Source organism: Mus pahari, chromosome 3 (genome assembly GCF_900095145.1).
Source record: "Mus pahari chromosome 3, PAHARI_EIJ_v1.1, whole genome shotgun sequence".
NCBI classification, from domain to species: Eukaryota; Metazoa; Chordata; class Mammalia; order Rodentia; family Muridae; genus Mus; species Mus pahari.
In genome coordinates this window covers 58,591,265-58,603,685 of record NC_034592.1, presented here as the reverse complement: position 1 = coordinate 58,603,685, position 12,421 = coordinate 58,591,265, and the positions used below count along the sequence as shown (strand labels likewise).

Genomic DNA, 12,421 nt, shown 5'->3' with positions numbered 1-12,421 from the left:
CTCTCTCTCTCTCTCTCTCTCTCTCTCTCTCTCTCTCTCTCTCCCCTCCCTCTTTCCCTCCCTCCCTCCTTTCCTATCCCTTCTCCTTCCCCCTCTCTTTCTCAACAACCCTACCATGATAGGCAGTATCTCATCAAACTATAACCCCAAATGAATCCCTTCTCCCTCAAGCTGCTTCTTGTCAGCAATAGTGAGAAAAGCAACTAATACAGAAGATAGGAACAACAACAACAACAACAACAGGGCATTTGTTATATAAGACACCTGAGGCTATATGCTTCTTCTACCTTAAGATTAGGTTTGTGAGAATCCTGACAGTGAGTTTGAAGCTCCTGGCAAGCCAAGTCCTACAATGCCTTAAATGGAGCTTCGTGGGCCAGACTTAAAGGGGCCAGGAAAGAGCAGAACATCCTTAGAAATGCAAGCAAAGAACAAGTTCCTAAGGCCTCAGAGGAGACCAGAGGTAAGAAGCCATTTATGTTCCATTTCAGAAAAGTGTCTAAGCTGGGCTCTGTTCATCCCTGAAACCTGAGTGAGGCTGAATTCAAACTAATTTGTTGGAAGATGTTTCAAGGCAGCAAAACATTCGGGTTGTGGCATGGTTATTGTTTGCCGAGTTTAATGAGGTGTACAGTGAGAATTAAGATCAAAATAAAGAGCAGGAAAATATGGAGAACGGAGGCTGGCACGTTCACCGGAATGTGAGTCCTGGCAAAGTAGACGAACGGGTGATAGTTGTCTGGTGCCAACAAAGGAAAACCGAGTAGCATGCACTGGGACAATAGGGAGGGTGCCTTGGGGAAAATACTCAACTCGTCAAGAATGCCAGATTTTAAAGATACAAATTCACTTAAAAAGGAGAATGCTTGCACAGAGAGTGTTAAGCCAGACATTCCTACTCAAAAACAGCCTCCAGGTGAATTGCCATCCCAGATTGAGTCGGGCAGACACTCAGAAGCCACCATAGCTGTGGTCTAATGGACCCCAAGCTATATCTCTAGAAGACAGCAGAGCTTAGCCGTGTGACAACACGTGTTTGCAGGTATACAGGATGTGAGAATGTTGGAGTCAGCTTGCAGTGTGGCCCTCTAAGGCCAGGAAGTGTGTGATAGGGTCAGATTCCCTGAAGAGAGCTCCTGAAGGGTCTCTGTATGAGACAATGAAGCTGAGTCTAAGTTGTTATGTAGATATTCGCTGAGAAAAGCTGTGGGCGCCAAGTACAGATGACCCAAAGGAAATGACGTATGTGCCACAGGCAGCAAACCTGGAAGGTAGCAGCTGCCTCAAACTGTCCAGGTACAGGGATGTTATCACAGCGCTAGGTGCTAGGCAGGGAGCTTCGAGGCTGACCCTCTCCCTACTGAGTTTCTTGCTATGCCCCGTTGTCTTTTAGACTGGCAGTGTTCACTCTCATCATTTTATGTTGGAAGCATATAAATGGTTTGGGTTTTGTTTCCTCTGCATGGAAACAAAAAGAGGCTCCTGGTTAAGAGATTGCCTTGAGTCTTAGAGTCAACTTTAAACGATGGACTTTTAAGTCATATTGGAACTTTCATACTGTGGGGACTTTTATAGTTGGAATGTGCTTTGAGATGGCCATGGGCCTATGTGGGCCAACAGTAGAATGCTACAGTTTGAATATGAAATGTCTTCTTTGGGCTCAAGTGATTGAACATGTACTTCCCAGTTAGTGGTCTAGCCTGCATTATGTATGACCCCCACATGTGTGCATTACCTACAGAGGCCAGAAGAGGGCATTAGATTCCCCTGGTACCAGATTACAGACAGTTATAAGCTGCCCTGTGGGTGCTGGGAGCAGAATCAGGGTCCTCTGCAGATCTCTCTTCCAGTTTACAGCCTGGCCTGCTCACCTACAGGAACCTCCCACTAAGACTAGGGGAGGCTAACCCCTCCTGTGTTGCACATATCCACATGCGGAGGTTCCTGGTTGCTGTACCCCATCTGATCCCATCTTTTCTGTGTGTCTTCCCTAGTCAGGGTTCTAGGACCCAGGATATATGGGCCATATCACTTCCTCCCTTAAGTTGCTTCTTTTTAGGTAATTGGGCATATCACTGAAAAAGATGGCAAACACAGTATATTCCGATGGACCTCAGTATACTAGCATTTCTGGCTTGCTACAGTGACTCAAAGACCTGTTAGAACTCAGAAGAAAGGAGCGATATAGTAAACAGTCTATCTAGAAAGGACTGGACCACAATGATTGATGCCTCTCAAGCCACAACGATATATATACACACACACACACACACACACGTGGTACAAGATACAGTGTATTTCACATGAATATAGTGATATATCACATGAACTCCTTTTCCGTACCCTAATTTTCATGCATGCTATTACGTTGGAAGTATGTTATAGAAAGAAGCTACCAGGGCCGATGCACACTCCGGTGGAGTTCAGGAGACAGTAGCGTTGAATCAATGGTGAGTTTTCAGCTAGAACTGGAACTTTGCTTGAGTCTGAGGACCTTCAGAGAGGACAATCCTACAAGCCAAAGGCCGCTGGTAACGTAGCAAGTGTCCTCATTTGGATAAAAAATGATGTTTCCCAGAGGCTCATGGTTTGAGGGCTTGGCTCCCAGCTGGTACTGATAATGAGTCATGAAGATCTTCATCAGTGGATACCGTCACTGATGAATTCAGAGCGAAGTGGATTATTGGGAATTGTGTTGGGTTATAGAAAAGAGGTCACTGGGGATGTGTTTTGCCTCCAGCCAGTTCCTCTATGCCCTTCTCTCTGGTTCCTGGCTGACACCAAATGGGACTTTCCTCTCCCACACTCTGCCTCGGCGCTCTTCCTCACTACGGTCCCAGAATCACTGATGCAGGTAGCTGTTGCCTGACATCTCTGAAACCGTAAGCCAAACAAGCATCTATTTCGTTCCATTGTTTCCCAGGTCATGAGGACAGAAAAGGCAACTGACCAGGAGGGTACCAGCTTGTCTAGAGACGAGGATGGTTTCTGGGAAACAGCTGGAGGAAATAAGTAAAAGTGAGGAAGTTAGAGCCTGACGGGCTACACGTGCAGGTCACGGTGACTAAATTCTCCATCCGGCGGAAAAGCCACCATGCGTCAGACAAAACTGAGGAGGCTGAGACTTTAGCCGAGGTGCCCTCTTGCCTATTTCCCCTGTGTGAAGAAAAGAGTTCTGTAGGAAGACCAGTGTGATTGGCTGTGAGAAGGACAGCTCCAAATGCGGGAACATAAAGCAGGAGAAACATTTGGGGATCTCTAACAGTTCTGAGACAAGGGCCTGGAAGAGGCAGCCTTCCCTCTCTGGCAGCCATGTGGCCCAGCCAGGGTCCAGAAATGGTCAGAGAGATGAGGGACTCTTCACGTGATTGAGCATTGCCAATGTTTCTGTGAATGAGAATCATAACCACAGAGTGTTGTCGTGTTTCCCCTAGTCTCAGCCACAGTCCCAGCTGTTTGAAATGGGAGCTGTGTGCTCACACTCCTTTGTCCCTTTTTATAGGGTATGCGTCTGTCATTCATTGTTACTAATCTGTTTATTGCCCCCATCATCGTCCTCAACCCTTCTGTGGAGAGTTTAGTTTAGCAACCTGTGAGCTTTAAGGAAAAAAACAAAAACAAAACAAAACAAAACAAAAAAAAAAAAAAAACTCAAAATTGACACCTCATATAAATATAAGTGCACCAAAATGGGGGAATGATAAGGTGGATTAAAATGAGTTAAAATTTTTTACTTCTCATGTAACATGAGTAAGATTTCTCCAACTTTCCAAATGCATGCTTGGTTTCTCAAAGGCAAGTTTCTGTGACTGGTCTAGGGCATCACTGTAAACAGTGCCATCAATACATAACGCTAGGCAGCACTGTTTGAATGCCACACAATCATCACCCATCCAAAACCCAAGCCCGGAACACTGGAAGCTGCTGTGACTCCTTTTTGCTAGAGGAAGGTAACCAAGCCACAGAAGAGTTACCACCCATATGATAAATACCAGAAGTGAGACAGGATGAAGCTGAAGAGACAGAAGAAAAAGTGTAATGAGTTTCATTTTACATTCCTTGGCTTGCCAATGACAGGTGACCCAAATGGCCACACACAGTTAAAATGACCATTTTTAAAAGCCCAAGATGAAGGTCAGGCTAGCCAGATTCCTGGGGATTGTGGGTTTTGTCCTAAAAGTCCACCCTAGGAAAACCCTCAGGAGCGGACAAACTAGGAGAGCTGGTCACCCTGGGCAGGCGAGGTGTGAATCATAAGCCCTTTGTGTAGAAGTTTAAGTGCAAGCCCAGGGTTCAGGTGGTCCGTCTAGAAAATGAAAGTGGGATGGCCCCTATAGAGCAAGCAAGCATTGTCTTCCGGGAATTCCCCACGACTAGGAAGCCAAATAAAGAAATGGAAAATGGTGCTCGTCACAGGAGGAAGCACTCGAGACTCAGGAGGGCTTGGTATCAGCAAGACACCAACGCTGAGTATATAAGAGAAAAAAAAAAAACAAGCAAAAGGCATCTAGAGCGTCCTCTACACAATCATTCAAGAACTTGGTAAAGGATCAGCAGTGGATGCTCTCATCTAATTATTGTCTTTTATCTTGGCTGCTGCTGTATTGTTGGGCCCTGGCACTTTACAGACAAGACAACCAAAATTGAGAGAGATAGCTGAGGTGTTTGCGCTCTTGGCCAGCCAGGAGACACAGTGCGCATCACGAGGCCATGAAGAATGGAGGCAAAGCAGCGGGGTGACTTGTAAGTATTGAGAGTTAGGGAGAGGGAGCCTGGAAAGAGATGATTAGGAAGGTAGGGGGAAGAATTGACAGCGGAAGAGGAAGGTGAGAGAGACTGTGAGGTTGAGGGTGGTAGACCGATTTGCCTTAAGGGAAACTTATCAGAGGGAAGACTTCCCTTCCAGGATGAGGGCATGGGCGTGGCTAACGTGGGAACTGTTGGGGAGAGGGGGTGGAGTAGAGAACTGAGTGAACCCTTTCCCAGGTTAAGGAGGAGAATCTCCCCTGCAAGGCAGTGGCAACAGGACCAGAGATGCTGTACCTCTGAGCCTTTGGAGATGCTTCTGCCTACGGAGATGTTCCTGCTGTCACCAGAACTCGATGCTGGCCACGCCAGGTGAAGAATGGTGAATCCTGCTTTTACAGCTTCGCAAGTCTGGATTTGTGATTCTCAGTTTCCATCCATCCTGGGCTTGTCTGAGGTACTCATACTGAACCCGCGTCCCTGGGTAGCCAGGTGACTGATCTGTGTTCCCACTAGGCAGGAGAGTCTTTGAGGAAAGGACCTTGTCTCAAGTGACAGGTGACGCGGTATGGCTTGAACTAGTTGGCTTGTGACAAACATGATAAATGTGTAGGGATGAAGAAAGGCCAAGAGAGAGCAGCAGACTGACCAAAGTTTCATATCCCAGTGTCATTACAGCTGTATTAGAGCCTGCTAACACCAACTCACAGAAAGTATACACTTTGGGCTGATGAGACGGCTCAGGAGGTAAAGGTGCCTGATAATCCGAGTGTCGTCGCTGGGACTCTGTCTCAAGGTTACTATCATTGTAATGAAATGCCATGACCAAGAAGCAAGTTGGAGGGGAAAGGGCTTACTTGGTTTACACTTCCACATCTTAGTCCACGACTGAAGAAAGCCAGGGCAGGAACCTGGAGGCAGGAGCTGATGCAGAGGCCATGGGTGGGGGCTGCTCGCTGGCTTGCTTGCCCCTCATACCTTACTCAGCCTGCTTTCTGATAGAACCCAGAACCACCAGCCCAGCTTGATCTTATAAAGGCATTTTCTCAATTGAGGCACCCTCCACTCCAATGATTCTAAGGTTTTGAGGGTTCTTTTTTTTGTTGTTTTTAAAGATTTATTTATTGTTATATGTAAGTACACTGTAGCTGTTTTCAGACACACCAGAAGAGGGCATCAGATCTCATTATGGATGGTTGTGAGCCACCATGTGGTTGCTGGGATTTGAACTCAGGACCTTCAGAAGAGCAGTCAGTGCTCTTAACCGCTGAGCCATATCTACAGCCCCCAGTTTTGAGGGTTCTTTTTGCTTTTTGTCTTTGTCTTTTTCAGGACAGGTTCTCACTATGTAGCTGGATATTCTCTCTCTCTCTCTCTCTCTCTCTCTCTCTCTCTCTCTCTCTGTGTGTGTGTGTGTGTTGTTTTGTTTGTTTATTTTTGTTTTGTTTTGTTTTGTTTTCCTGAAACAGGGTTTCTCTGTATACCTCAGGCTGGCATGGAACTCTCTCTGTAACCCAGACTGGCCTTGAACTCGGAGATTCTCCACTACCCTGATGATTCTGGCTATGTCAAGAGACATAAAACTAACCAGGACAGACCCACATGGAAAAAGGAGACCACCAACTCCCACAAGTTGCCTTCTGATTCTACATGCATGCCAGGATATAAGCACAAGCAAACAAACAAACAATAAATAGGAAAAGACAGTAGGAAATTTCTTTCGCATCCCATGTCAGTGAAATTACATTGGTATCTACAAGTCAGCACTGATGGAGATATCCAGGCTCTTCTTTTACCAGTGTACTCACCTGGAATGACCCAGGTTCCATGTAGGGAGGAATGGGATGTATCTGGGACCACTCAGAAGTCGTAGACAATGAAAGGGACCTGGGAGCTTTGCACAGACAATAGCTCCAGGCCTTCCCCTGGAATGGGGTTACACTTTTCGAGGAGTCTCTCAGCCAGCCACTCATGGGATATGTTGCTGTATGGACACCTTGAATTCCCTGGTGAATTATCTTAGCTCTGGCTTTCAACTTTCCCAAGGAGAGAGAAGTGTTAGGAGGATGGTGTTCTGCTCAGGCATTCATGAGCACACCTAGAAGAAAAGGCACCTGTCACCCTAGTGCTCTGCTGAGGCCACCTCCTTAAAGGGGACACGGAGCCCTCCTGGGATTAAATGCAGACAGTTAAAGAAACCTCTTTACTTCCCCTCTCTAGGCAGACAACACTCCAAAGCCACCTTCCCGAAGCCCACCCAGCTCCGTAAGTAGAACCAGTTCTCAGTCATGAGCACTAATGTGGACTTGGGTTCAAAGAAATTAGAGCACATCCAAGAACAATTAAGTTGTGCAAACTACAAAGGTTAATGAAGGTTTGCCCTTTGCCAGAGTGCAGCTTAAGTCTGATAAATGGTAGCCACTGCCTTGCAGTTGTGGGTGTAAGTTTCCATTGGCTAAGCCAATAACACAGTCAGAATTCAGATATAGTGACACTGCAGCGTGCTTGTGGTGCACACATTACACACACACACACACACACACACATGCACACACACACATTTGCTTGCATGTGTGTATGTGTATCACATGTATGTCCAGTGGCCAAAGAGGCCTGAAGATCTTCAGGGATTGGAGTTACAGACAGTTGTGAACTACCATGTGGATTCTGAAATTGAACCCAGGTCTTCTGCAAGTCAGCAAGTGCTCTTAACTGTGGAGTCATCTCTCCGACCCCATGTCTTGGGATACAAATAATTTTGAGTGGAAAAAAATCAAAAGCTCTGATCAACCAAACACAAGAATGTAATGTTTGTGTTTGTGGTTGATAATAAGAGAAGGGAAAGACTAACTAAGGAACCAAGGTTACTAAACAAAATGTTTGAGTGAGAGACAGACAGGGAGGGAGAGAGAGAGAGAGAGAGAGACAGAGACAGAGACAGAGAGAGAGAGAGAACACCTGGGTTATTCCAGACATTCTGAGAGCTTTCCCTCTACTAATTTAATTTTTATTTTTCTGAGATGGACTCTGTCTGTGTAGCCCATGCCGATTTTAAAGCAGTAAAATTCCCCAAGGGAAGTATGAAATGGGATTTTTAAAAAATTGTATTAGACTTAAATTTGGCTGTCTACAAAATCCATGTATAATATTTAGTCCTTGATATTTAGAGCTTAAAATTGGTGTTTGTTACTCTTCTATAATTGAATGCATAGGCTATTTAGGCAATGTATAAAACATTACCGTCCCAGAATGATACAGCCAAATTTCAAGTCTAAGTGTCTGATTTAACCACTCATGCTCTACATCACAAGTTCACGAGTCCCTAAGGAAAAGAACACAGATGTCTAACAAGGACTTAGGCTCCTAGATCTTAGGAGTACTTTGGATATAAACATTAAAGTTTCTGTCTGGACTGAGCATGAGTTAGTGGTAGAAGGCTTGCTTAGTACGTACAAAGCTTCTGGCTCAGCTCTCCGGCACCAAACACAAAAACAAACCCACAAGCTTTCTGCTCCATTGATGAAAGCACATATTACGTGACACTGGTGGCTATTTAATAACACATGCATGGCAAACCGTTTAAATCCTACCCAAAACAGTAAGCTTTCCTTAAATGGCAATGTTTAAAATTAAATTCAAAATGTTGCTAACTTTTTTCCATTGCCCTAGTTGTCACAATATAATCTAAGAAAGCAATTGGAAGGCTAGGAAAAAAACAAAACAAAACAAAACAAAAACCTTTATGTTCAAAGATGCTGGTGTCAATATTGCTTATCACTGAGAACTTAAAGTAACCAGAGTGACCAATGGTAGCAAACCAGGAATGTACAGTGCTCCTCTACACTGCAGAGTGACAGGAAGCCAGTGCAAAGGTTACAATGTCGTCTCTTATCTTCCTGGGGGGTCTCAAACAGGCAGGCTCTCTCTGAGCAAAGGATGGATCTTTTTAAAGGTTTATAATCAATCTCCTGAATTTAATTCTATAGTTATACATTTAAAACATGAATTAACCCCTTTTAAAAAAAAAAAAAAAAGAAAAAGAAAAATGGAGCTGGAGAGATGTCTTAGCAGTTAGGAGCACTTGTTGCTCCTGCAAAGGACCAGGATTTTGTTCCCAGGATTCACAAGTTGGCTCACACCAAAGGGTGAACTGGGGATCTGTCCCCTTCTTCTGACGAAAGGGACTCACGAGGTGTTCATAAACACCTGCAGGCAAACACACTCTTGCACATAAAATAGAATAAACAGCTCTTTTAAAATTAGTACAATGAAACCCATTACCCTGATTAATTGGAGTAGATATGGTCAAATCGTTCTATGTATTTGAGAGAATGTGTGTATGTTCTGTCTGCGTGTCAGCACATTATAAAATTGACTCTGTGGCTGTCCAGGGAAAAAGGTAAAGCCCAAGAGACAGTAAATTTGTCACTCTTGACTCAAGTACATCTGGCCAGGCTGGCATGCTAAAAAACTTAACATGGTTTGTTTGTTTTGTTTTGTGGATCATGAACCTGTACAGTGCAGACACTGAGGTGTGGTGGCCCAGGACTACAGGTGCAGGTGTACCTCCCGCTGGTACGCCAAAGGGACAGGACCCAGCAGGGCTGGCTAAGATGAGCCACAAAGTTTTCAGGCCGGACAAAATACAGTTGCCGACGTAGTCGGCAGCATATTTGCTCGCTTCATAATCTGCTTCCTCCATAAGCTGTTGTTGAACGGCAAACACATCAAGTCTGAGGACAGATGGCGCTTCTGTGTGATGAAGACAAAATGAGGGCGAGAAGGACAGCGCTTTTTAAAAAGATCGCTCTCCTCCCCTGCCCGCCTCATCGCCTGGCTTCCTCCCCAGCCTCCTCCTGTGAGCCCGGTCTTTCTCCTCAGCCCCTCCCACCTTTGTGGGGGATGAAAGATGCTGTAGGTTGGAGAAGTAGAAGACAACGCTTAATCCTAAATCCCCTTTGTGCGCTTTAGTAGAGCTCTTGTCTCTCCAAGTCAAATAAAGAGGCCCGGGGCAGCTGTAAAATGGCAGCGGGGGCGGACACAAAGAGCACGGGGCATATGGTGACCCCCCTTTCTCTGATGGGTTGAGCCTCAGTTGTCATGCTGGGGGGTTGGTTTTAAATATCATTTGGATGCTATTGTCTGTCAGAGGCCCAGGAAAATGTGACTGTCTTGCTGAGCTGAAGGGAAGGGGAATCTAAAAGGGATTTATGGAAATGCCTGGAAATGTTGCCAAAAAGCGTCAGTGTTCTGCTTGTCTGCTGAATCACATCTGAGGCGGCTCCATCTCTACATAGGGCTGAGGTGGAGAGTATATTTGGCCTTTCATGTTGTCCCCTGGTCCTGCCTGCCTTGTTTGGATTCGGGATTCTACAGCCTTAGAGCAAGGGCAGTGCGCAGGGTGTCACAATGTCCACCATGAGCTATGGTGACAAGGAACGCACACGTTACATTTTTCCAGACGAGTTCTGTTTCTATAGAGGTCTACTAGTCCACGCCTTCTCGTCGGGCCATATGTCACCCGTGTTTTCGAAGCCCAAAATAAATCAGTAAAGATCCCTTGTTTATTGTGAAGTGAGCAGAGAAGAGTAGACAGGCATAAATATGGAGCAGAGGGAAGAGGGGGGGGAGGGCCCATCCTAAGATGGGCAGTCAGATAAAGTCAAGACTTTAGTTTCAAATTCTCAATTACCTGATCAAGCAAAGTCAGTCCCTCAGTCTTGGCTTTTTCATCCACAAAACATCCAGACAACTCTGTTTGTTTGTTTGCTTGCTTGCTTGTTTGTTTTTGAGACAAGATTTCTTTCCAAATGTCGGTCCCCGTGTTGTCCCAAGCTGCCCTTAAACTCACAGAGATCCACTTGGGTCTGCCTCCCAAGTGCTGGTATTACAGACATGTGCCACCGCCCCCTCTCCCCCCATTTTTTAAAAAAACTTATTTCTGAGATGCATCTAGATCCCAAAGTGTATCTTGTAATACGAGATCACTCCATCCAGTGCTTATCTCGATTTCCCAGACTCAGTTCAGTGACTCAGTTGTGTCTGCTCAGGTTGGACCACTCTGCCGAGCAAACACAGGTTACAGAACCTAAATGTCTCTACCCTATTAGACCCTACTGCATTCCCTTTTCTGGAGAAAGACTTGTTAATCTTAGGAGTGGGGATCCCCAGGCATAAGAGGCTAGGATTACATGAAATTTAGTTAAAAATTCGAATAAACGATTTAAGAATAAAAGATTAAGTGAACAAAAACATGAAAGTGAAATGTGAGGGACTTGGGGCCTGCACGGGGCTGCTCTATAATGAAAAAAAGACGTGGACCCAGAGTTACGGAAAGAACGCCTTGTACTTGACCGCCAGCGTGCGCATTCAAAATGTGGTCCAGCTTAGAGGACAGAAGGAGGGCTGCAAAAAAAGTCTTTGAGTCTCATATTTAATTTTGCCAGAAAGGGTATTACTATACCAAGCCACAGTTAAGTAAAAGCTGGCAGAGATACAAGAAACACACCTCTTAGACTAGACAGAGCTGTGGCTCAGTTGGTAGGGGGCTTACCTGAGCAAGCATGGGCTTGATCCTCGGCATCGCACAACCCAGGCATCCTACGTACCTGTAATTTCAGAACTGGGTACGTAAAGGTAGGAATATCAGAAATTTAAAGTAACCTTGACTACACGCGGTGTTCCAGGCCATCCTGGGCATGAGACACTGCCTTAAAATAGGTAAATAACGGGCTGGAGAGATGGCTCAACAGTTAAGAACACTGACTCCCCTTCCAGAGATCCTGAGTTCAATTCCCAGCAATCACGTGGTGGCTCACAAGCACCTGTAGTGGAATCTGATGCCCTCTTCTGGCGTGTCTGAAGACAGTGATAGTGTACTCACACACATAAGTAATGTCTTTTAAAAATTAGATGAGGGGGACAGGCAGGAGCATGGAGTTGTCACTGAAGGTGGGCTGGAGGGAGATCCTGGAAGGAGGCTCTAGTGGACGGGAAGGCACTGTGGTAGTTACTAAAGGTAGTGTGGGAAGACACTTTCTGCCGGAAGACACACCAAGTGAAGATGGTAGCATTGGCTAGCGAAGGAGAGAGATTCTTTGTCCTCACAGGTGACGTAGATGCATGGAGGGAGCTCTAGACTTCTCTGGCGTGAGCCAAAGAAGTTTAAAAAGCCAAATAGCCCAGTACAAAGGGAGCATATTGTAGCTCCATGATGTGCATTTTCGGAGCATCCAAACTGTACACAGAAGGTTTGTGTATTCTGAATTTGGCTCTTCAAGTGTCCCCAAAAGAGCTTTTTTAAACGAAAGCCAAAAAGCTGAGGATGTGTGAGCCTCCCTTAAGAAATAGGCGGCCACCTTTCGTCGATTTCCCAAGACTTAGCTTTCCTCTGGGTGGAATTCAATAAATAAAGGCTACAGTACCACTGTGAAGGAACTCATTGGAGAAGAGTGTAACTAGCACAAAAAGGGGGGGGGGCTGGTGAGATGGCTCAGCAGGTAAGAGCACCCGACTGTTCTTCCGAAGGTCCTGAGTTCAAATCCCAGCAACCACATGGTGGCTCATGACCATCCGTAATGAGATCTGACTCCCTCTTCTGGAGTGTCTGAAGACAGCTACAGTGTACTTACATATAATAAATAAATAAGCATATCTAAAAAAAAATTAGATGAAT

At 45.5% G+C, this 12,421-nt stretch overlaps 1 pseudogene; it reads right to left on the bottom strand.

Moving 5' to 3' along the window:
• Positions 1–11,329, bottom strand: part of LOC110317899 — a 17,515-nt pseudogene extending 6,186 nt beyond the window's left edge.
• Positions 11,330–12,421: the final 1,092 nt, after the last annotated feature.